The following is a 24,180-nucleotide window of genomic DNA, read 5'->3' as shown; positions in this document are numbered from 1 at the left end:
ATCGGAATAGGTTATAACCTGGGATCCACATTTCGTTGTCATAATGATCCTTTATGTGGGTCTCTGTGAATGCTGCAAACATTGCATTTGAGTCCATGACCAGTCCCTTGATGTAAGGAATTTTGTTGTTTTTTGACAGCTTTAGACTCTGTATGTCTGCAAATACAAATGTCATATTGGTGGAATTTAGGGAGGTTTTATTTGCTGACTCTAATATCTGTTGTTCTGGGGTAGAGGCCAATGTCCGTGCCTCTGCTCTAGAAGTGTTTTCAGGTGGTGTAGAATTATTGTTATTTCTTGCCAGTCTTTTTTCCTTTCTGGCCCTAAAAAACCTCTATCCCTGTAGAGGTTGTGGGTCCTCTCTCTTGTTTCCCATAGTCTGGCTGGTCTGTGTCTTCTAGTCCTCTTTAGATGATATGCCTGGCAATATGCATTGTAGCATTTTCTTTCATGGATTGAGGAGTGACACATTTCTGGGTGAAATAGGTTGCAAGAAAGGAAGTTGTACTCTCCTGTTGCCATGTGGGTGCAGCATTTTTTGGGATGATCCAAGGTGCATGTCCCACCTGTTTTACCAGATATACCATGCCTGCAGATACCCAAGGCATAGTATTTACAAAGATTGTACTTCTGTTTGCTAGGATTTATTGTAGTTATGTTCTCTGCTGGTGCATTTATTTTTCCTGTTTCCTCAATATCTTTTACCCCTGTATGGACATCAGTGCTTCCACCAGGTTTTGCTGGTCGTGTGTCGACACTGATCCCTGAGGCCTCATCCCATTTTGATCCATATCCAGCAGTATCTCTATTTTGAACCTCTGTGGACTGAATAACATTGTCTTCAATGTCCTCCAGGACAACACTAGTACCCTCACGAGCTCTATCTTCTAAGACATCACTAGGACCCTCTGGAGCACTTTCCTCCAGGACAGCACTAGCACCCTCAGAAGCACTTTCCTCCAGGACAACACTAGCACCCTCAGCACTGTCCTCCAGGACAGCACTAGCTCCCTCAGGAGCACTGTTCAAGACAGCCCCCTCCCTACCACCCATCTTTTTTTCCCCAGCTGTCATACCATGCTGGCATGTCTTTCCAAAAGGATGTTTTATTGGTGTTCTTGTCTTTTAACCCTTTGAGGGTTGCCAGGCCTTCTCAGAGACTTGTTCTCAGGGTCGCCAAAATTTAAAAAAAAAAAAAAAAAAAAAATTTCTCATGAAAAGATAGAGAATCTTTTCCCGATCATAATGACACCAAAAGTATGAAATTTGATGGAAAACTTACGAAATTATGCTCTCGCGAAGTTAGTGGTCTCAACGATGTTTACGCATCGGCGATTTTGCCCACTTTGAGCCCTATTTTTGGCCAATTCCAGTGTACCAGTCGACAAAAATCATAACTATTTCGCTAGAACTCCGTTTTTTCTGTCGAGTGAGTACAAGAAACCACCCATTTACCGATTTCAACTATCCAATAAAGTGGCCAGAATTTAGCAATTTTGCTAATTTCACACAAATTTCAAAAGATGCCAATTTCGAAATAGGATCCAGAATAAACAAGACAGACATTCCTGGTGCTAAAATAACATTTCCTCTGTTCTTTAGTCACATCCACATGCCCCTCTTACATTTGTTTTGCTTTCCACTTTGAATTTTTATTCTCACAAAAAATAGAAGGTTTACTGTTATGCAGACTACTGTATTAGTGAAGAAATGGTATAAATAATACCAGTACACTTGTGAAAGAATATTAGATTCACCAGCTGACGTGTATTGGACACGTGGCATGATTTGTTTACTTTTGAACTTTGGCAAAAATTGAACATTTCTGCTACTTTGAGCTCAATTTCAAGGCACTTTTCATTGTGAAACCAATAAAAATCATCTCAATTTCTGTAATATGTCTTCCATTCTATAAAATAAGACCAGGAAAACTAGAATACAACCATAAATACCATACGAAAATACAGTGCAAAGTCGCTGGTTTAACCCTTTCAGGGTCCGTCCCGTAGATCTACGGCTTTATGTTCAGGGTCCAAACCGCAGATCTATGCCAAAATTCTAGCAGTGTCAAATTTAGTGCAAGAAGGCTGGTAGGCCTACATCTGAGAGAATAGGTCTAGGTGGTCACTGTGCACACTATAGAAAAAATCTGGACTCCCGCATGGCACTGTGGGAATGCCGGCAAAGTAGCTTTGTTCATCGTGCCTGGCGGCAAGGAAGCTCTCACTCCCCACTCACTCTCTGGGTGAATTCTGACTCTCCTCTTCACAACTTACAGTTCTAAGACTGATGGAAGTGGAGCTCAAGAGGAATTCTATGGTTTTGAACCATATGGTACCATTGTGCCATATGGTACAATGGTACCATATGGTACAATGGTGCCATGTCATACAATGGTATCATATGGTACAATGGTACCATATGGTACAATGTTCCATACAGTACATTGTACCATATGGTACATTATACCATATGGTACATTGTACCATATAGTACAGGGTACAGGGACCCTAATGGAAATAAGTCTGTCTGACTTTTTGGGTTATACAAGGTTCTCCAAACATATGCTGCTAAGTATGATATTCTATGTAACTTTATTTGTGTATACCTAAATAAACTTACTTATGATGCCACATGCACTTGAGTAAGTTTATTCAGGTGTACACAAATACAATTACATAGATTATCATACATAGCAGCATACATAAAATCCTAGGATAACCCAAAAAAGTCAGGGTGACTTATTTCCATAGGGATCCCTGTATCTGTACCATATGGTGCCCTGTACTGTATGGTACCCTGTACCATATAGTACAGGGTACCCTATACAATATAGTACAATGTACCATATGGTACCCTGTAACACATGATACCATGTACCATATGGTCAATAGGTGTTGGTGGCATGAGACACCAGCCAAGACTGAGTGAGTGGCGAAGCAAGCTAGCTACTGACTCCCCAGTTTCCGAGACAAAGTGCTTTGTCATCCACCTCAAGGAACATGTCGAGTTCCTGTACATTTGTAAATATATAATAGAACATTACTAATATGCAACACTTTTGCATATTTTGTTGCAAACAAGTATTGTAAACAAAATAATGATGAAAATATTAGTGTGTTTATTGTGTTGAATACAACAGTACCATATAGTACCATATGGTACAAGGAACCATATAGTATCATTGTACTGTATGGTACAATGTACCATATGGTACCATTGCACCATATGGTACCATTGTACCAAATGGTACCATTGTATCATGTGCCCTTGTACCCCATGGTACCATTGTACCATATGTACAATTGTACTGCATAGTACTATGGCAGCATTGTACCATATGGTACTATATGGTACCGTTGTATTCACAATAACCACACTAATATTTTCATCATTTTGTTTACAATAAACTTGTAAACAAGTTTTGTAAGCAATATAATGATAAACAAATTAGTGCAGTTATTGTGTTGAATACAATGAGTGTACACTTATACAATATACATTATATTGGTCTTACAGGCCACAAATGTTATTAGAAAAAGAAAAAATTAGAAAAGAAAAGAAAAAAGTATAAAAAACGTAAAATAAAAAAATGCGATTTTTGCGGAAGTCACTGATGTTGCCGCCACCCGGTCATTTTGGGTCAACTTCCCGCCACTGTATCTCGGTAAGTACTGATCAGAAAATTTTTTTGTTTTGTTTTATTACCTTCACAAAAATATTATCTTTAATTCTGTAAGAATTTTTTTTTTTTTTTAATGGACACTGGGGCACCCCTTCCGATTTTGTCCTTGGACCCTGAAAGGGTTAAACCAATAACACGGTCAAAGTTTTTTTTTCTCTCATTACGCACTGTGCTGCAGGATTTTTTTTTATTCTGCGCACACTGACCACATAGACCCATTCTTTCATATGTAGGCCTACCAGCGTTCTCTTGCTAGATTTGAGGGCGCTAGAATTTATGCGTACTAGTACGTCAAAAACCCTGGTGCGTAAGCCGTACTAGTACGCCCGAAACCCCAAAAGGGTTAATATACATGTCATTTCCTCATACAGGTGTATCTCGTTTGGGCAGACCCAAAACCATCTCTCTGAGTTTGTCAAGTGTGGTCACTAGTTTAAAATCCCTGCATATACTATAGGACCACTGACCACACAGATGGCAAGCAATCCAGGTCTGTCTTCATCCCTTACCCTTTCTGCAGACTACACAGATCTTCATGGTAGTGTTCGTCTTAACAATACAGTGGACCCCCGCATAACGATGGCATCACATAGCGATTTTTCCGCATACCGATTACTTTTATCGCAAAATTTTTGCCGCGCATACCGATTAAAAACCCGCTTACCGATTTTCGTCCGAGACGCGTCCAATGTGCCCTCAGCCAGCCTCACATGTGCCGGCCGTCCCATTGTTTACCAGCCAGCCTCCGCGGTAACATCCAAGCATACACTCGGAATATTTTGTATTATTACAGTGTTTTCGGTGCTGTTTCTGGAAAATAAGTGACCATGGGCCCCAAGAAAGCTTCTAGTGCCAACCCTGTGGTAAAAAGGGTGAGAATTAGTATGGAAATTAAGAAAGATTTTGAAGGGTTTGGGGCTAACCCTGAGAAGCCTATGCCAGTTGTGGAATCCATTGTGCCTACTTCAAAGATTAAGGAAATGTGTGCACAGTGGGTTGAACTGCAAACCTTTATAGATGAAAATCACCCTGACACAGCTGTTGCAAGCCGTGCTGGTGACTATTTCAATGACAATGTTGTGGCCCATTTTAGACAAATCGTAAAGGAACGGGAGGTACAGAGCTCTATGGACAGATTTGTTGTGCGACAGAGGTCCAGTGACTCTCAAGCTGGTCCTAGTGGCATTAAAAGAAGAAGGGAAGTAACCCCGGAAAAGGACTTGCTACCTCAAGTCGTAATGGAAGGGGATTCCCCTTCTAAACAGTAAGAAGATAATGCTCTCCCCTCCTCCCATCCCATCAATCATCACCAGATCTTCAATAAAAGTAAGTGTCATTTAATTGTGCATGCCTTTTTCAGTTTGTGTGTATTAAAATTAACATTTCATGTGGTAAAAAAAAATTTTTTTCATACTTTTGGGCGTCTTGCACGGATTAATTTGATTTCCATTATTTCTTATGGGGAAAATTCATTCGCATAACGATTATTTCGCATAACGATGAGCCCTCTTGCACGGATTAAAATCGTTAACCGGGGGTCCACTGTACTAGACAACTCTCCTAGCTAGCTAGTCTATAATTCCCTGATGTATTTAATTTTTTGTAACATTTCTTCTGATTTGGCTTTATTTCCTACGAAACTGTTTGAACCTGCCCAAATCTGGCTTTATTTCCACAAAAAGTGTTTGAATCCGCCCGAATACAGCAAAATCCGTTTGAATCTGCCCGAATCCAGTGAATCCGGTAATCCTGCTAGTGGATCACTGTACAGTGGACCCTCGGCTAACGAACACATCTCATAACATTAAATTCGCCTATCAAAGCGTTTGAGCATAAAAATTTTGGCCCACGTAATGATAAAAAACTTGCCCAACATGATTCATCCGGGACACATCCACGTGTGGCCTGAGCGCGCCTCAGCTGCCCTGTGGGTGCCAGCGTTTACAAGCCAGCCAGTGCGGTTGCATCTACGCATACATTCGGTACATTTCACATTATCCCACTGTTTTTAGTGCTTGTAACTGCAAAATAAGTCACCATGGGCCCCAAGAAAGCTTCTAGTGCCAACCCTGTGGTAAAAAGGGTGAGGATTAGTATGGAAATTAAGAAAGAGATAATTGCAGAGTACGAAAGTGGAGTGCGTGTCTCTGAGCTGGCCAGGTTGTATACCAAACCCCAATCAACCACTGCTACTATCTTGGCCAACAAAACGGCAATCAAGGAAGCTGTTCTTGCAAAAGGTGCAAGTTTGTTCTCAAAATAGAGATCGCAAGTACTCGAAGATGTTGAGAGACTGTTATTGGTGTGGATTAATGAAAAACAGATAGCAGGAGATAGCATCTCTCAAGCAATCATATGTGAAAAGGCTAGGAAGGTGCATGACGATTTAATTAAAAAAATGCCTGCAACTAGTGGTGATGTGAGTGAATTTAAGACCAGCAAAGGTTGGTTTGAGAGATTTAAGAATTGTAGTGGCATACATAGTGTGATAAGGCATGGTGAGGCTGCCAGTTCAGACCAAAAAGCGACTGAAAAATATGTGCAGGAATTCAAGGAGTACATAGAGGCTGAAGGATTGAAACCCCAACAAGTGTTTAATTGTAACAAAACAGGCCTGTTTTTAGTGGTGATTGCAAAGTGAAGCCTTTATTGGTGTATCACTCTGAAACTCCCATAGTGTTCAGGAAAAGCAATGTTCTCAAGGCTAACCTGTGTGTGATGTAGAGGGCAAACAGTAAGGCATGAGTCACTAGGGACTTTTTCTATGACTGGTTTCACCATGTGTTTGCCCCCACTGTGAAAAATTACCTCCTGGAAAATAAATTGGACCTGAAGTGCCTCCTGGTATTAGACAATGCTCCTGGTCATCCTTCAGACTTGGCAGCAAATTTCTGGGGATATGAGCTATATCAAAGTGAAGTTTTTGTCTCCTAATACCACTCTTCTCCTGCAGCCCATGGATCAGGAGGTCATTTCAAATTTCAAAAAACTTTTCTTTCTTTCTTTGTTGGGTTTATCAGGGCCACTGACAGCATACGCCGTATCGAGCCCGGTTTCTTGATGGGATGAGAAAAAATTGTTGCCAAGGCTGGGTGATGAGAGAAAAGGAACAAAAGTTCCTTTGTAAATAGAGATAAAAACTTAGTTTCCAATTAGATCTGGTGGACCACTTTGCCAAGTCCCAACAGAGAGGGATGCCCACACCCCCACCTGAGGTCAATAACCGGCTTCCCACCAAAGACCGTTAAAGAATTTTCCGCAGAGCAGAAAAAATGGAGCTGGCTAAAGTAACCCGATGAACAGGTGCCCCTCCTGTAGAGTGCCCGGTGGGCAAAATAGATGAGGACAAGCGTCCCAGTGGGAACGGGGGAAATTTGTCACTGATACCCAGGCAAGAGAGAGACATCCACACTCGACGAAGGCTGACGCAGAAGTCCCTTCGAAAAACTCTACACAAAAGCTATGTTTCAAAAGTGCTTTGAAGTGACCTCAGACACTCGACTGACCCTAAGAGAGTTTTGGAAAGATCACTTTAGTATCCTCAGTTGTGTAAACCTTATAGGTAAGGCTTGAGAGGAAGTGACTTGGAGGAAACCGTGTCCAGAATGTGTAGAAGAGAGGGATTTTGAAGGGTTTGGGGCTAACCCTGAGAGGCATATGCCAGTTGTGGAATCCATTGTGGTATTGGGGAAGTCCTTGTGGTTGGAGGTTAGTGGGGAGGATGTGGAAGAGCTGGTGGAGGAGGACAATGAAGAACTAACCACTGATGAGCTACAAGAGCATCTGCAACAGCAAGAGGCCACACCTGAGGAAACTGCTTCAGAGGAGGGGAGAGAGAAATTGAAGAAGTTGCCTACTTCAAAGATTAAGGAAATGTGTGCAAAGTGGGTTGAACTGCAAACCTTTATGGATGAAAATCACCCTGACACAGCTATTGCAAGCTGTGTTGGCAACCTGTACAATGACAATGTTGTGGCCCATTTTAGGAAAATCTTAAAGGAACGCGAGGTACAGAGCTCTATGGACAGATTTGTTGTGCGACAGAAGTCCAGTGACTCTCAAGCTGGTCCTAGTGGCATTAAAAGAAGGGAAGTAACCTCAGAAAAGGACTTACTACCTCAAGTCCTCATGGAAGGGGATTCCCCTTCCAAACAATAACAACTTCCACCATCTCCCCTCCTCCCATCCCATCAATCATCACCAGATCTTCAATAAAGGTAAGTGTCATGTATTCTTTATTTAGTACAGTATTAATTGTGCATGTCTTCTTTTTGTATGAAGGAAAATGTATATTTCATTTGGTAAAAAATTTTTTTTTCATACTTAGGATGTCAGGAACAGATTAATTTGATTTCCATTATTTCTTATGGGGAAAATTAATTCAACTAACGATAATTTCGTCTAACGACGAGCTCTCAGGAAAGGATTAATATCGTTAGCCGAGGGTCCACTGTATATATTTTTCCTAATAAGCACCTTAACAGTAGATCTGTCTATCTGTATTGTAACTATCTGTTGTAGTTATTGTTTGAATGTTTGACAGGGTGCGTTGAGCCCCGTCAGTTAGTGAAACCAGTCAGAGGATACATTGTTATCGATGAATCCGTTTGAATCCGGTCATTGGATGAATCCGGGCAGATCCTGATTAGCTCACTGGGTGATATTGGACTAGCTCATAAAAGGACTACTGAAAAAAAAATTAAACAGTAATATGTGTTCAGTTTGATACAGAAAGTATAACTTGCATGTTTGGGCACCGATGGCTTCAATATATGGAGATTACTGGAGGAATAATGATTTTCATTGTGTATATTGCGACCACTGCTAACTACAGGTTTACCACACACTGTATACTTCACTCCATCACAATAAATACTAACAACTATACACTGTTTATCATATTTCTACAAAACTGTACACTTTTCGTATTTCCTCGAGATTTTGCACCTCTTTGTATTTCAACAGGAATGTTTTACTCCCTGGAATCACTAATTATAAGTCAGGTACACTAGCAGACCTGCGTGGGAGGGATCTGGCAACTGTTTACAACATGAACCTGCCTCTTTGGGCCTAACACTTCAGTTTTAAATTGCATATTATCATTTATTATCCATATACCAGTGTGGTGCACACTACAACACTATGTATAACACACTATTATCAGGGAGACTGTCTTTCCTCTGACAAAAAAATTCTAATATTATTTTCACTGGTACACTAGGCCTAAGTTCCCCTCTGAGAGTATGGTTATGCTTTGTTATTGTACACTGATTCTCCTTTTTTGACTCAGTAGATATTATTTTCTGCAAGATTAGTTCCAAGCACTGGAGGGATTTATCTTATAAGTTCACTGGCACAGTTTAAAGTTCTAGTACACAAGAGAGACTGTGAAAAAACACGAAAGAACACGGTGGCGACACAGCACGGCACGGCCATCTTACTCTTAGTTCTTTCAATAATAACCCTACCATACACTTTACCAGGTATACTCAACAGACTTATTCCCCTATAATTTTTGCACTCTCTTTTGTCTCCTTTGCCTTTATACAAAGGAACTATGCATGCTCTCTGCCAATCCCTAGGTACCTTACCCTCTTCCATACATTTATTAAATAATAGCACCAACCACTCCAAAACTGTATCCCCACCTGCTTTTAACATTTCTATCTTTATCCCATCAATCCCAGCTGCCTTACTCCCTTTCATTCTGCCCAATGCCTAATGAACTTCCGTCACACTCACAATTGGCTCTTCCTCATTCCTACAAGATGTTATTCCTCCTTGCTCTATACACAAAATCACAGCTTTCCCATCTTCATCAGCATTTAACAATTCCTCAAAATATTCCCTCCAACTTCCTGATACCTCTATCTCTCCATTTAATAACTCTCCTCTCATATTTTTATCTATCAAATCCATTTGTTCCCTAGGCTTCCTCAACTTATTGATCTCACTCCAAAACTTTTTCTTATTTTCAACAAAATTTGTTGATAACATCTCACCCACTCTCTCATTTGCTCTCTTTTTACATTGCTTCACCACTCTCTTAACCTCTCTTTTTCTCTCCATATACTCCCCCCTCCTTGCATCACTTCTACTTTGTAAAAACCTTTCATATGCTAACTTTTTCTCTCTTACAGCTATCTTTACATCATCATTCCACCAATCGCTCTTCTTCCTTCCTGCACCCACTGTCCTACAACAACAAACTTCTGCTGAACACTCTAACACTACATTCTTAACCCTTTGAGGGTCGACAGGCCCTCTCTGAGACTCATTCTCAGGGTCGGCCAAATTTAAAAAAAAAAAAAATAATTTTCTCTTATGAAAAGATAGAGAATCTTTTCCCGATCATAATGACACCAAAAGTTTGAAATTTGATGGAAAACTTACGGAATTATGCTCACGCGAAGTTAGCGGTCTGGGCGATGTTTACGCATTGGCGATCTTGCCCACTTTGAGCCCCATTTTCGGCCAATTCCACTGTACTAGTCGACAAAAAACATGAATATTTCGCTAGAACTCCATTTTTTCTATCGAATGAGTGAAAGAAACCACCCATTTATTAATTTCAACTATCCAGTACAGTGGTCAGAATTTAGCAATTTTGCCAATTTCACACAAATTTCAAAAAATGCCAATTTCCGAATAGGGCCCAGAATAAACAAGAAAGACATTCCTGGCACTAAAATGACATTTCCTCTGTTCATTAATCACGTCTCAAGGCCTCTCTTACATTCTTTTGCTTTCCACTTTGAATTTTTATTCTCACAAAAAATAGAAGATTTACTGCTATGCAGACTACTGCATTAGTGTAAAAAATGGTATAAATAATATTGGCGTACTTGCGAAATAATATAAGACTCACCAGTTGACGTGTATTGGATGCTTGGCATGATTTGTTTACTTTTGAACTTTGGTAAAAATCGAACATTTCTGCTACTTTGAGCTCAATTTCAAGGTACTTTTCATTGAAAAACCAGTCAAAATCATCTCAATTTCTGTAATATGTCTTCCATTCTATAAAATGAGACCAAGAAAACTAGAATACAACAATAAATACCATACAAAAATACAGTGCAAAGTCGCTGTTTTATTCCAAAAAAACGGTCAAAGTTTTTTTTTTCTCATTATGCACTGTGCGCTGCAGGATTTTTTTTATACTGTGCACACTGACCACATAGACCCATTCTTTCATATGTAGGCCTACCAGCTTTCTCCCACTAGATTTGAGGGCACTAGAATTTAGGCGTACTAGTACATCAAAAACCCTGGGCCGTAAGCCGTACTAGTACGGCCGAAACCCTCAAAGGGTTAAACCTACCCTATACATCTTCAACCCCATTGCCTATACTCTCACTAGCCCATCTATCCTCCAACAGTTGTTTATATCTTACCCTAACTGCCTCCTCCTTTAGCTTATAAACCTTTACCTCTTTCTTACTTGCTGCTTCCATTTTCCTTGTATCCCATCTAACTTTTTATTCTCACTGTAGCTTCAACTAAGAGGTGATCTGATATATCTGTGGCCCCTCTATAGACACATACGTCTTGAAGTCTACCCAACAGTCTTTTATCTACCAATATGTAGTCCAACAAACTACCGTCATTTTGCCCTACATCATATCCAATATATTTATTTATCCTCTTTTTCTAAAAATATGTATTACTTATAACCAAACCCCTTTCTATACAAAGTTCAATCAAAGGGCCCCCATTTTCATTTACACCTGGCACTCCAAACTTACCTACCACACCCTTCTTAACCCTTTGACTGTTTTGGCTGTATATATACCTCTTATGAGCCAGTGTTTCAGACGTATATACACATACCATTTGACCTACAACTGAGCTTGGTTCCGACCAACCAGTCGTAAGTCAAAATGGACGTAAGTTGAACTGTACTACTGAATATCAACATCACATTTTTGTAATGACTTTATTTTATTGTTTTATTTTGGTATTTAATTTTTTACTTTACTTTTTATGCTGTTAGTACTGTATTTTATACTGTAAGGTTTAGGATAAACACTGTGTACAACACAAACAGTTGTTTATTTCCCAGAAATTCGGCATAAAAACCACGGTCGTAAGTCGAGTGGTCATATGTCAAGCAGGTTGCAAGTTGGATGGTAGGTACACAAAAATTCTAGCGGCTTCAAATCAAGCGGGAGAAAGCTGGTAGGCCCACATGTGAAAGAATGGGTCTGTGTGGTCAGTGTGTGCTGTATCAAAAAAAATCCTGCAGCACGCAGTGCATAATGAGAAAAAAAAACTCTGACCATGTTTTTGGATTAAAACGCCGATTTTGAGGTGCATTTTCGTATAATATTTATGATTGTATTCTCATTTTCTTGGTCTCATTTGATAGAATGGAAAACATATTACAAAAATAGAGATGATTTTGGTTAGTTTCATAGTGAAGATGACCTTGAAATTGAGCTCAAAGTAGTGGAAATGTTTGATTTTTGCCAATGTTCAAGAGTAAACAAATCACGCCATGCATTCAATACACGTCAACTGGTGAGTCTAATATTCTTTCACAAGTGCATTGATATTATTTATACCATTTTTACAATAATGCAGTAGTCTGCATAACAGTAAATCTTCTATTTTTTGTGTGAATAAAAAATCAAAATAGAAAGCAAGAGTAATATAAGAGGGGCCTGGAGACATGACTAATGAATAGAGAAAATGTTATTTTAGTGCCAGGAATGTCTGCATTGTTTATTCTGGACCCTATTTTCAAATTGGCATCATTTTTAATTTGTGTGAAATTGGCCAAATTACCAATTTCTGACTACTTTATTGGGTAGTTGAAATTGGTAAATAGGCAGTTTCTTGTACTCAGTCAATAGAACAAATGGAGTTCTAAAGAAATAGCTATGAGTTTGGTCGACTGGAACAATGGAATTGACAGAAAATAGGACTCAAAGTCAGTGAAATCGCTGATGCATATATATCACTGAGATAGCTAGCTTTGCAAGAGCATAATTCCGTAAGTTTTCCATCAAATTTCTACTTTTGGTGTCATTAGCATCAGGAAAAGATTATTATTTCATAAGAAAAACTAATTTTTTTTTTCAAATATTTTGCGACATAGAATGACAGTTTCAGAAATGGGCTTAAGACAGGCAAAGGGTTAACTGTATCTTCTACTTTAGCATTTAGGTCCCCTACCACAATTACTCTCTCACTTGGTTCAAGAGTTCCTACACACTCACTTAATATTCCCCAAATCTCTCTCTCTCTCCTCTACACTCCTCTCTTCTCCAGGCGCGCACACACTTATTATGACCCACTTTTCACATTCGATCCTTACCTGAATCCACATAATCCTTGAATTTATACATTTATATTCTTTCTTCTCCTTCCATAACTGGTCCTTCAACATTATTGCTACTCCTTCCTTACCTTACTTCTGACTTAATCCCATTTACAGTATTTCTCCCCAATGAAACTCACCTAGCCCCTTCAGCTTTGTTTCACTTATAGCTAGGACATCCAACTACTTTTCATTTATAACATTAGTAATCATCTCTTTCTTTTCATCCACACTACATCCATGCACATTCAAGCATCCCAGTTTTTCTTCTTCTTTAAGTATTTTCTACAGGAGAAGGGGTTACTAGCCCATTGCTCCCTGCATTTTAGTCACTTCATACGACACGCATGGCTTACGGAGAACAGATTTTTTTCCACTTCCCCATGGAGAATAGAGGAAATAAAGAAGAACAAGGACTATTAAGAAAAAAGAAGAAAAACCTTAGATGTGTGTATGTATATACAGTGGTCCCTTATTTTTCGTAATTAATCCGTTCCTGGAGGAGCTACTATAAACGAAATTTACGATTTGCGAATCAATTTTCCCCATAAGAAATAATGTAAATACAATTAATCCGTTCCTGACACCCAGAAGTATTAAAACAAAAAAATTTTTTACATGAAATATACATGTAGTACATAAACAATACAATGGGAAATGATGAATGAAACATTAACAGCGTAACACTTACCTTTATTGGAGATTCTTCTTAGCGTATGGGAGACTGGAGGAGGAGAGAGATTGGATTGTTTACAGTTTGGAAGGGGAATCCCCTTCCATCAACACCTCAGGTACCAATTGCTTCTCTGGGGTTGCTTCTCTTCTCTGTTTCTTAATGCCACTAGGACCACCTTGAGAGTAACTCTAGTCCTGTCTCGCAAAGTAACTGTGGAGAGAGCTCTGTTTCTGGCGTCTCTTTAACACTTCCCTAAAATGGCCCAAGACTTTGTCACTGTACATATTTCTCACCTTCTTTACCACAGGCTTGGCACTAGGAGCTTTCTTTGGAGCCATGGTAGCTTATTTAGTACTTGAGTGGAATATTATGAAATATTTCGTAGGAGCACTTGAGGGGACCTTCACTCACTGGTAAACAATGCCAGACTGGCTGGGTAGGGAGGCCTCCCTGGCTCACACCGTGCGTACGCGTCCCAGACGAACTACTATTTACGAGTCAACCTATGAAAAGCGAGTCCATGTTTATACGAAAATACCCCTATGATTGGCGAAATTTATGATTGCCGAGAACTACGAAAAGCGAGGGACCACTGTACAGTGGAACCTCTACTTACGAGTTTAATCCGTTCCATGACCTTGCTCGCAACTGGATTTGCTCGTTTGCAGAGTCAATTTTCCTCATTTAAATTAACTGAAACTCGATTAATCCGTTCCAGTGGAATTCTGTACTTCAATAATTTCGCTAATATCAACTCTACGGCTTATTTGTATATCTCACTTCATCTAATATGACATAATAAACAATATAAATAACATACAAACCTGATATATATTCTAAAATTAATAAAATATGTCATTCATGTGGTGGTATGGGCGGTGTCGGCGGTGGACTAGCGTTTGTCTGGAGACTGGGCAAAATACTTCATGAATAATTTAGCTAATATCATCTATACAGCTTATTTATCTATCACAGTTCATCTAATATGGCATAACAAACAATATAAATAACATAGAAACATGATATATACTCTAGAATGAATAAAATATGTCATTCATGTAGTGGTATGAGCGGTGTCAGCAGTGGATGAGTTTGTCTGGAGACTGGGCAAAATACTTCATGAATAATTTCGCTAATATCATCTATATGGCTTATTTATCTATCACAGTTCATCTAATATGATATAACAAACAATATGAATAACATACAAACATGATATATACTTTAGAATGAATAAAATATGTCATTCATGTAGTGGTATGGGCTGTGTCGGCTGTGGACGAGAGTTTATCTGGAGACCGATGAAAATACTTCATGAATAATTTTGCTAATATCATCTATACGGCTTATTTATATATCACAGTTCATCTAATATGATATAACAAACAATAAAAATAACATAGAAACATGATATATACTCTAGAATGAATAAAATACATGTATGTCATTATGTATCAGGTGGAGGCAGCCACAACCTCTCCCTCTTTGTTGTGGTAAACACTGCCATCTAGTGACGGCCTTTTGAAGCCGTCTATTGTAATTGTTATATGTAGTACATTATTATATATGTATTATTATTATACATATTATTATTATTAATATTATTATTATTATTATTATTATTATTATTGTATTGTATTATTATACTATTATTATATGTATTATTATACATATTATTATTATTATTATTAATATTATTATTATTATTATATAAACAATTTGTAATTTTTATTCACACAAAAAATATAAGATTTACTGTTATTCCTTATTGCAATAATTGTATAAATAATGTCAACCCATTCACGACTGCATATTGGTATGGACAGTGACGTCATTTGTTTACTCTGAAACAGCCAACCAATGGACCATTTTCCCTAGGTTGAGCTCTATTTCAAGATATTTTCTGTCGTGAAAGCAATTAAAATCATATCTATTTCTGTAATATATTGTCCATTCTATCAAATGAGACCAAAAAACCCTTCAACATCTTTCTTAATTTCCATACTAATTCTCACCCTTTTTACCACAGGGTTGGCACTAGAAGCTTTCTTGGGGCCCATGGTGACTTACTTTGCAGAAACAAGCACCAAAAACTCTGTGATAATATGGAATGTACCGAATGTATCCTTAGATGCGAGCACACTGGCTGGCTTGTAAACCCTGGCACACACGGAGCAGTTCAGGCCACACGTGGACACGTCTCGGACAAATTGCGTATGGCGGGTTTTTTAACGGGAACCGAGGCAAAATTTTTGCGTTAAAATGTATTGAATACCGGATTTATCGGATACCGATGCCATCGCAAACTGGGGGTCCACTGTACAACCATAAAAACCATTCAAAATTACTGCTAAGGGATGGCTAATTGCTGAAAAGTGAACTCCATTATTTATGCTTAGAATTCTTTCATTTTTGGTATACGTTAAAAAGCATCTTTCCATCATACATTGCCCAAGTTTCAATAAGATAGTCCAACAAACAAATGAGATACAATTCCCGAGATCAAGAGCAAGAGCCCCTCACCAGTGTCAAGGAACCTGCCTTGAGGTCTGCTCGCTTGTGGAAATTTTGCTCGCGTATGGAAGCAAATAATCGACCCATCGACTGCTCGTATTTGGAAAAACTCGCACGTGGACACGCTCGCAAGTAAAGGTTCCACTGTATACGTATGTGCATGCCTGTGTAGTGTGGCCTAAATGTAAGTAGAAATAGCAAGATATACCTGTTATCCAGTGTGTTTATGAGACAGAAAAAAGGACACCAGCAATCCTACCATCATGTAAAACAGTTACAGGTTTTTGTTTCACACTCACTTGGCAAGACGGTAGTACCTCCCTGGGTGGTTGCTGTCTATAAACCTACTACCTGTACCTAAATAAACTTACACACTGTGCTAGTGTGCAGGTACACATTATAATCACTAAGAGTGTCTCACTAGTCTTGAAGATGCCGGATTAATAATAATAATAATCACTATGGGACACTTTAAATGTCGTATAGACATTTTCATTAATCTATCTGATATTTTTTCAAAATTATGTAAGAAATACATTACATAACATATAAACATTATACATACGCCCACAGTAGAACAAGTTGACATAAGTACGAGATGTGGTAGCCAGCGGCTTGTTGGAGTAACGGCAAGAATTATGTTTTCTCTATTCGAACACCAGAGAAAATATGTACGCAATAGTATTACTGTGGGTAAATGCAGAAAATGATACCTTCATATGCCTTCAGTGAGAGTGTCAGTACCTCTAAAAATGGTGTTCTGAATAAGAGTAGGAGTGTTGCTGTTATTTATTCTACTGCACCAACATGAAGACAACTTGTACACAATATAAGGTGTTTTGTTTGTGGTAAAAACTTCACAAATATATGTGGGAATGAACACAAATGAACCATAATCAGACAGGTATTAATACGCGTTCGTCTGTTTGTTTACATTCGTGGCGTTTCTCTCATTTACGATGGCATCTAAGGATAGTTGTTAAAAATGATTAAACTCGGTGAACATGTTATGTCGACGGTAATAATAATAATAATAATGATAATTGCTCTGGGGCACTTTAAATTTAAGTCATATTTTTCATGTAGGTGGAGGTAATAGGTTGGTAGACAGCAACCGCCCAGGGAGGTACTACAATCCTGCCAAGTGAGTGTAAAACGGAAGCCTGTAATTGTTTTACATGATGGTAGGATTGCTGGTGTCTTTTTTTTCTGTCTCATAAACACGTGAGATTTCAGGTACGTCTTGCTACTTCTACTTGCACTTAGGTCACACTACACTTGCATGTACAAGCATATGCATATATATACACACCTCTCTGGGTTTTCTTCTATTTTCTTAGTAGTTCTTGTTTATTCCCTCTTATCTCCAAGGGGAAGTGGAACAGAACTCTTCCTCTATAAGCCATACATGTTGTAAGAGGCGATTAAAATGCCAGGAGCAAGGGGCTAGTAACTCCTTCCTTCTGTATATATTACTAAATTTAACCCTTTCAGGGTCCGTCCCGTAGATCTACGGCTTTACGTTCAGGGTCCAAACCGTAGATCTACGCCATGAGCTCAGCTCACTCTGATAAACTGTGAGTGGTACATTTGGGCCTAGATATGAGAGGATACATCTATGTGGTATGTGTGCACCACATAAAACAGATCCTGCAGCACACTGTGTATAATGAGAGAAAAAAAATGAAATCATGATTTTTCGATTAAAACAGCAACTTTGCAGTGTTTTTTCGTATGTTTTTTATAGCTGTATTTGCGATTTCTTGGTCACATTTGATAGAATGGAAGACATATTACAGAAATAGAGATGATTTTGATTGGTTTTAGCACTGGAAATGGCTTGAAACTGAGCTCAAAGTAGCAGAAATGTTAAATTTTTGCCGATATTCAAGAGTAAACAAACGACCTCACACGTCTAATACACGCCAGCTGGTGGTTCTAAGATACATTCACAAATATGGTGATGATATTTATACAATTATTACAGTATTGCATAACAGTAAATCTTCTATTTTTTGGTGTGAATAAAAATTCATTATGTGAATAAAAAATCAAAATGGAATTTATTTGTAAAGCCTCAAAACATAACTAATGAACAGAGGAAATGTTAGTTTAGTGCCAGGAATGCCTACATTGTTCATTCTGGACCCTATTTTGAAATTGGAATATTTTGAACTTTGTGTTAAATTGGCCAAATTAACAATTTCCGATCACTTTATTTTGTAGTTGAAACAGTTGACTTGGCGATTTCTTGTGCTCAATCGATAGAATAGAAGTAATACTAGTGAAATAGCTAAGAATTTGGTTGATTGGAATAATGTAATTGGCCTAAAATGGGAGTCAAAGTCGGCAAAATCGCCGATTCGTAAATATCGCTGACACATCAAAATTCGCGAGAGCATAATTTCGTCAATTTTCCACCAAATTTCGTACTTTTTGTTTTATTACCTTCACAAAAAGATTATCTACGATTTCCTAAGAAAAAATAACAAATTTTTTTTTTGAAAATTCTTGGACACTGGTGCGTGACTCCAGATTTGGGCCTTGGACCCTGAAAGGGTTAAAAAGAGAAATTTTCGTTTTTCCTTTTGGGCCACCCTGCTTTGGTGAGATATGGCTGGTTTGTTTAACCCCTAAATGGTCCAAACGTATATATACGTTCACCTGTGCAGCACCTCAAATGTTTTGAGAATTTTTTTTTTTTTTGTTTTATTTTATTATCACACCGGCCGATTCCCACCAAGGCAGGGTGGCCCGAAAAAGAAAAACTTTCACCATCATTCACTCCATCACTGTCTTGCCAGAAGGGTGCTTTACACTACAGTTTTTAAACTGCAACATTAACACCCCTCCTTCAGAGTGCAGGCACTGTACTTCCCATCTCCAGGACTCAAGTCCGGCCTGCCGGTTTCCCTGAATCCCTTCATAAATGTTACTTTGCTCACACTCCAACAGCACGTCAAGTATTAAAAACCATTTGTCTCCATTCACTCCTATCAAACACGCTCACGCATGCCTGCTGGAAGTCCAAGCCCCTCGCACACAAAACCTCCTTTACCCCCTCCCTCCAACCCTTCCTAGGCCGACCCCTACCCCGCATGTGGTACCCAGGCACTCCCCAATATTTTTCATTTGGCGCACACTGAGTGCGCACACCCATTCTCTCATGTCTAGGTGGCTCAGGCCTATCGTGCCAATGTTGAATGAATGACAAATGAAACGTATATACAGTGGAACCTCAAAAATCAAACGTATCACATATCGAACGTTTCGAAAATAGGACCATTTTTTCGGACAAACTGTGTCCCTATTATCGAACGTGCCCCTATTTTCGGACTGCCGGGTACGGGACCTGTCTACCACCTGCTCTGTCCGCGTCCCCGCGCAGGCACCGTGAGCAGTCTAGCTTTGTTTATGCTTGAGTGAACACTAACCTGCGCTCTCATTCACGCATTTTACGATTATTTCGTTGTGTTTAGTGCTTGTGGGACTGTGAAATATGCTGCCATGGGCCCAAAGAAACTTGCTAGTGTTACCCCTGTGGTAAAGAAAGTGAGAAACACCATAGATGTGAAGAAGGAAATAATACAGAAGTATGAGAGTGGTGTGAGACTTGTTGAGCTTGCCAGGATGTATGGGAAAAACAAGTCGAACATCAGTTCTATCCTGTCAAAGAAAAAACAAATCAAGGAAGCTGATGTTGCGAAAGGTGTTAATATAAGGAGTGGATGAGGTGCCTTCTTCAAAGATTAAGGAGATTTGTGCCAAGTGGAATGATGTCCAAATGTTTGTGCAGAAGTACCACCCTGAGCAAGCTGAAACAAGCCATCTTTGCAACAAGTTCAGTGACAGAACCATGTCCCATTTTAGGGAAATGTTAAAGAGACGCCAGAAACAGAAGACTGTGGACAGTTACTTTGTGAGACAGGGGTCCAGTGACTCTCAAGCTGGTCCTAGTGACATTAAAAGACAGAGAAGGGAAGTAACCCCAGAGAGGGCTTTACCTGAAGTCCTCATGGAGGAGGATTCTCCTTCCAAACACTAACCCCAACTCCCTCTCTCCTCCTCCCTATCTTCCAGATGCCATCACCAGGTAAGTAAAAATGTTATTTTATATGTATTACTATACATAATTAAAAACTATAATATCTGTTGTATGTAAAACTGTAATTAATCTCTACAAAATGTATTTTTTGTGTGAATATTTTTGGGTTTCTGGAACGGATTAATTGTATTTCCATTATTTCTTATGGGAAATATTGCTTCGAATTTCAGACTTTTCGAATTTAGAACTAGCTCCTGGAATGGATTAAGTTCGATTTTTGAGGTTCCACTGTATATGTTTGGACCGTTTAAGGGTTTAAAAAAAACTGTAAGTGTGGTAGCTGGTGTGGGAGCTACCACACCTGATTTTCTATAATATATACTCATCTCTCACCATATACTAAGGCTAAAGATAATTTAAGGTAAGTAATGAGTGTACTATATGTATATTTTACTTTTTTATAGTTTTTAATGCCTTATTCTATTGCCAACTTAATATATGTTTGTGTAAACTTGTTATCTGGCATTTATATGCATTTATAAGTGGAAAAAAGACATTATGCTTGATGGTGGTAGCCTGGAACCTAACCCACTGCATGTAGGTCCCTTCTGTACACAATGTAGTATATCCACACTGTTTTATAGAGTGAATAACCGAATAACCACTGTTATAGCATTAACAACCACAGTGTTATAAAGTAAACATTTGAAATAAGGCAGGAGGAGGTGCATTTCCTTCTTAAATCGCTTGACCAAGAAAAGGCTGTGGGCCCAGACAAGTTGAGCCCAAGATTGCTGAGATGTGCAGACCAGCTAGCAGCACCTCTAACTCGCATCTTTCAGCACTGCCTGGTACAGTGTAAATGGCCCTCTCTATGGAAAGAGGCAAATGTAGTCCCTGTTCACAAAAAGAAGAGCAGAGCAGAAATCAGCAACTACAGACCAGTGTCACTCCTGTCAATCACTGGTAAGATCCTTGAGACAATAATCTCAAGACAAATGACAGAGTGAACATTAAAATGGTATAAAATACCGACAGGTTGTTAGGTAAGACACATATGCACATATGCATATGAGGGACTGACCACCTCAAAACTTTAAGGGTGATGGACTGATTACATCGTCTTCAAGTATCTTCTGCTTCTATCAACTTTTCTGTACTTGACTGATGAAGCCTACTGTGTAGGCGAAACGTTTCATAATAAAGATACCTAACTGTTGCATATGTGTCTTACCTAACAACCTGTCGGTATTTTATACCATTTTAATGTTCAATCTGTCAGACACTGCAACACAAGGGTATCTTGGTACAGACCTGCAATCAACTTCGACAACTTCCACTAGTAAGAGCGGCTGGATTTGAGAGGGACCTGACCTCTCAACATCTGAGTTCTTACCTCTCCTAGTGGCCTACGTCTCACCTCTTGGCGCTATATAAGCTCCATCCTGTCACTTCATCTCCATATTGTTTCATACTATGGAACAATGCTCTTCTCCAGACTGAGGGACTGACCACCTCAAAACTTTAAGGGTGATGGACTGATTACATCGTCTTCAAGTATCTTCTGCTTCTATCAACTTTTCTGTACTCGACTGATGAAGCCTACTGTGTAGGCGAAACGTTTCATAATAAAGATACCTAACTGTTGCATGTGTCTTACCTAACACACAAATGACAGAGTTTTTTGACTACCACTCACTACTTTGTGATCATCACTATGGCTTCAGGAAAGGTTACTCTGCTGCTGATCTGTTGTTAAACCTCTCCACTAAGTGGCACCAGTCACTGGATGAATCCAAAGTCAGCTGTATGGTAGCACTGGACATTGCTGGCGCTTTCGACCGGGTGTGGCACCAGGGCCTCTTAGCAAAACTTCAAGCACTGGGAATTGCAGGCTCTACGTTATGTCTCCTCAGTGCTTACCTTCATGGTAGATCTCTAAGTGTAGTTCTCAATGGAACGGAATCAGCAAGACATCCTATTGGGGCAAGTGTTCCACAAGGAAGCGTACTGGGACCATTGTTATGGAATGTCTACTTCAACGACCTTCTTCATCTCATCCCAGAATCACATGCATATGCAGACGACTGTACACTGACATTCACTTATCCAAGAGAAGAAATGCCAGCTGCTGTAAGCTACATCAATCAGCTGAGAGCTATATCAGCTTGGGGAAACAGATGGCAAGTAACATTTGCACCTGAGAAAATGCAAATGATGATCGTCTCTAGGCACCATGATGGTAATGCTGGTGCAGTAGTAAGGATGAATGGGAGGGTGTTGGCACCTGGAGAAGTTGATATCCTTGGGGTGAAATTTGACCCCAAACTAACCATACAGAACCATGTTGTAAATCTTGCAAACAAGACAGCCAGGAAGCTTACAGCACTTCGCCTTATCCCGCATCTGCTTGACAGTAGGGGTTGCAAGATTCTGTACGAGGCACAAGTACGCTCACACCTTGAGTATGCTCCACTTTCTTGGTTTGCCTGCCCCCCCCTCTCATCTGCGACTGCTTGACAGAGTAGAGAACAGAGCAAGATGTCTCATCTCTCGCCTGGACCCATCCTGGATAGATCTGTCATTTCAGCAGAGCCTTCAACATAGGACGGATGTGGGTGGCCTTACTGTCATGTACAAGGTCAATATTGTCAAAGTACCACACTTGGATCCACTTCGAGGACAGCGTGAAACAAGCTTTTATGCCACAAGACGGGCAGAAAGCAGCAACTTCACTCTGGCTGTACCCTTCTCCAGAACATCACTCCATCTGAGATCATATATACCCAGGATGACTCGAGTATGGAACACATTCGTACAGCATAATGATGTCAATGAGATAAAGTCAGTTGATCACATGAAAATGCTGGCCCACAGATGGCTCCAACTTCATCCTGTTCCCTACTTGTATGTCTCATAACAATAAAAATGCTTTCAAATGAGCTGATGTAGGTAACAGCTCTTAGCTTGCCAATAAAGTTAGGAATCTTTAACCTGTAAATAGCTTGTCAATAAAGCTAGGGATCCTTAACCTTGTCAAACCCTGTGTAACAAAAAAAAAAAAAAAAAAAAAAGTTCGCATAGTGTTTATAGTTAAGGTGACAACATCAAACCTACCTGAGTATTTTGTGTAGGAATTTGTAGAGCCAGAGCTAGAGCATTATAATCGAAGCTTTCATCCAAGGCTACCAGTGCCCCATGAACCCCAGACTCTATCAGATTATTTGCATATTCCTGTGAAAGAAAGAATACCATTAATATACATTTGACTAAATAGATATGCAGTTTGAAAAAATTATGTATGACCATTTACAGAAAATGTTACATCATAAGAATTAGCCTTAACAGCAGTAGGCCTACTGGCTCATGCACAGCATGTCCTTGTACACAAACCTTCACATTCATATATGTCCGACACTATCTTTAAAACTACCCAAGTTATTAGTTTCAATGAATTTATTTAACTTAAATGCACTGATCCAGGTCCTTTCTTGGTTACAAAACCTAAGCACTCTAGTTATACTGTACTTCCTTATTTATACATGTCTTCATCTTGTGCACCTCAACCATATCCTTGCCCCCCTCCCACTATATTTTTCAAGAGAGTAAAGTTTCAGGGCTTTAGTTTATATTCAGAGGACACAGGTAAACAATTTCCAATCCCACCTCTAAAACAGACATGAAATCACAAATGACACCTAATCCAGTATGCTACCCATAAAACTAAATGTTGCACAGGAAGATATAAGCAAGGTTTTCCAGTGGACAGTGGAGGACATGATGTTCAATGGTGATAAGTTCCAGATGCTTAGGTATGGAAAGAAAGAGAAGTGAAAAAGGGACACTGTATACAAAACTTGACAATCATCAAACTAGAACAAAAGGAACACATGAAAGACCTGGGAGTAATTATGTCTGCTGATCTATTTTTTTAA

At 39.2% G+C, this 24,180-nt stretch overlaps 1 long non-coding RNA gene across 1 annotated transcript in view; it reads right to left on the bottom strand.

Moving 5' to 3' along the window:
- The window catches only part of LOC138852833 (uncharacterized), a 137,760-nt gene that overhangs the window by 52,805 nt on the left and 60,775 nt on the right, over positions 1-24,180 (bottom strand). Inside the window, exon 2 of the long non-coding RNA XR_011392113.1 lies at positions 23,363-23,479. This is a non-coding gene — a long non-coding RNA (uncharacterized lncRNA). The remainder of the gene's footprint in view (positions 1-23,362; positions 23,480-24,180) is intronic.

The sequence above is a fragment of the Cherax quadricarinatus genome, chromosome 17 (assembly GCF_038502225.1).
Source record: "Cherax quadricarinatus isolate ZL_2023a chromosome 17, ASM3850222v1, whole genome shotgun sequence".
Classification (NCBI taxonomy): Eukaryota; Metazoa; Arthropoda; class Malacostraca; order Decapoda; family Parastacidae; genus Cherax; species Cherax quadricarinatus.
This window is presented reverse-complemented; position numbering and strand designations above follow the sequence as displayed.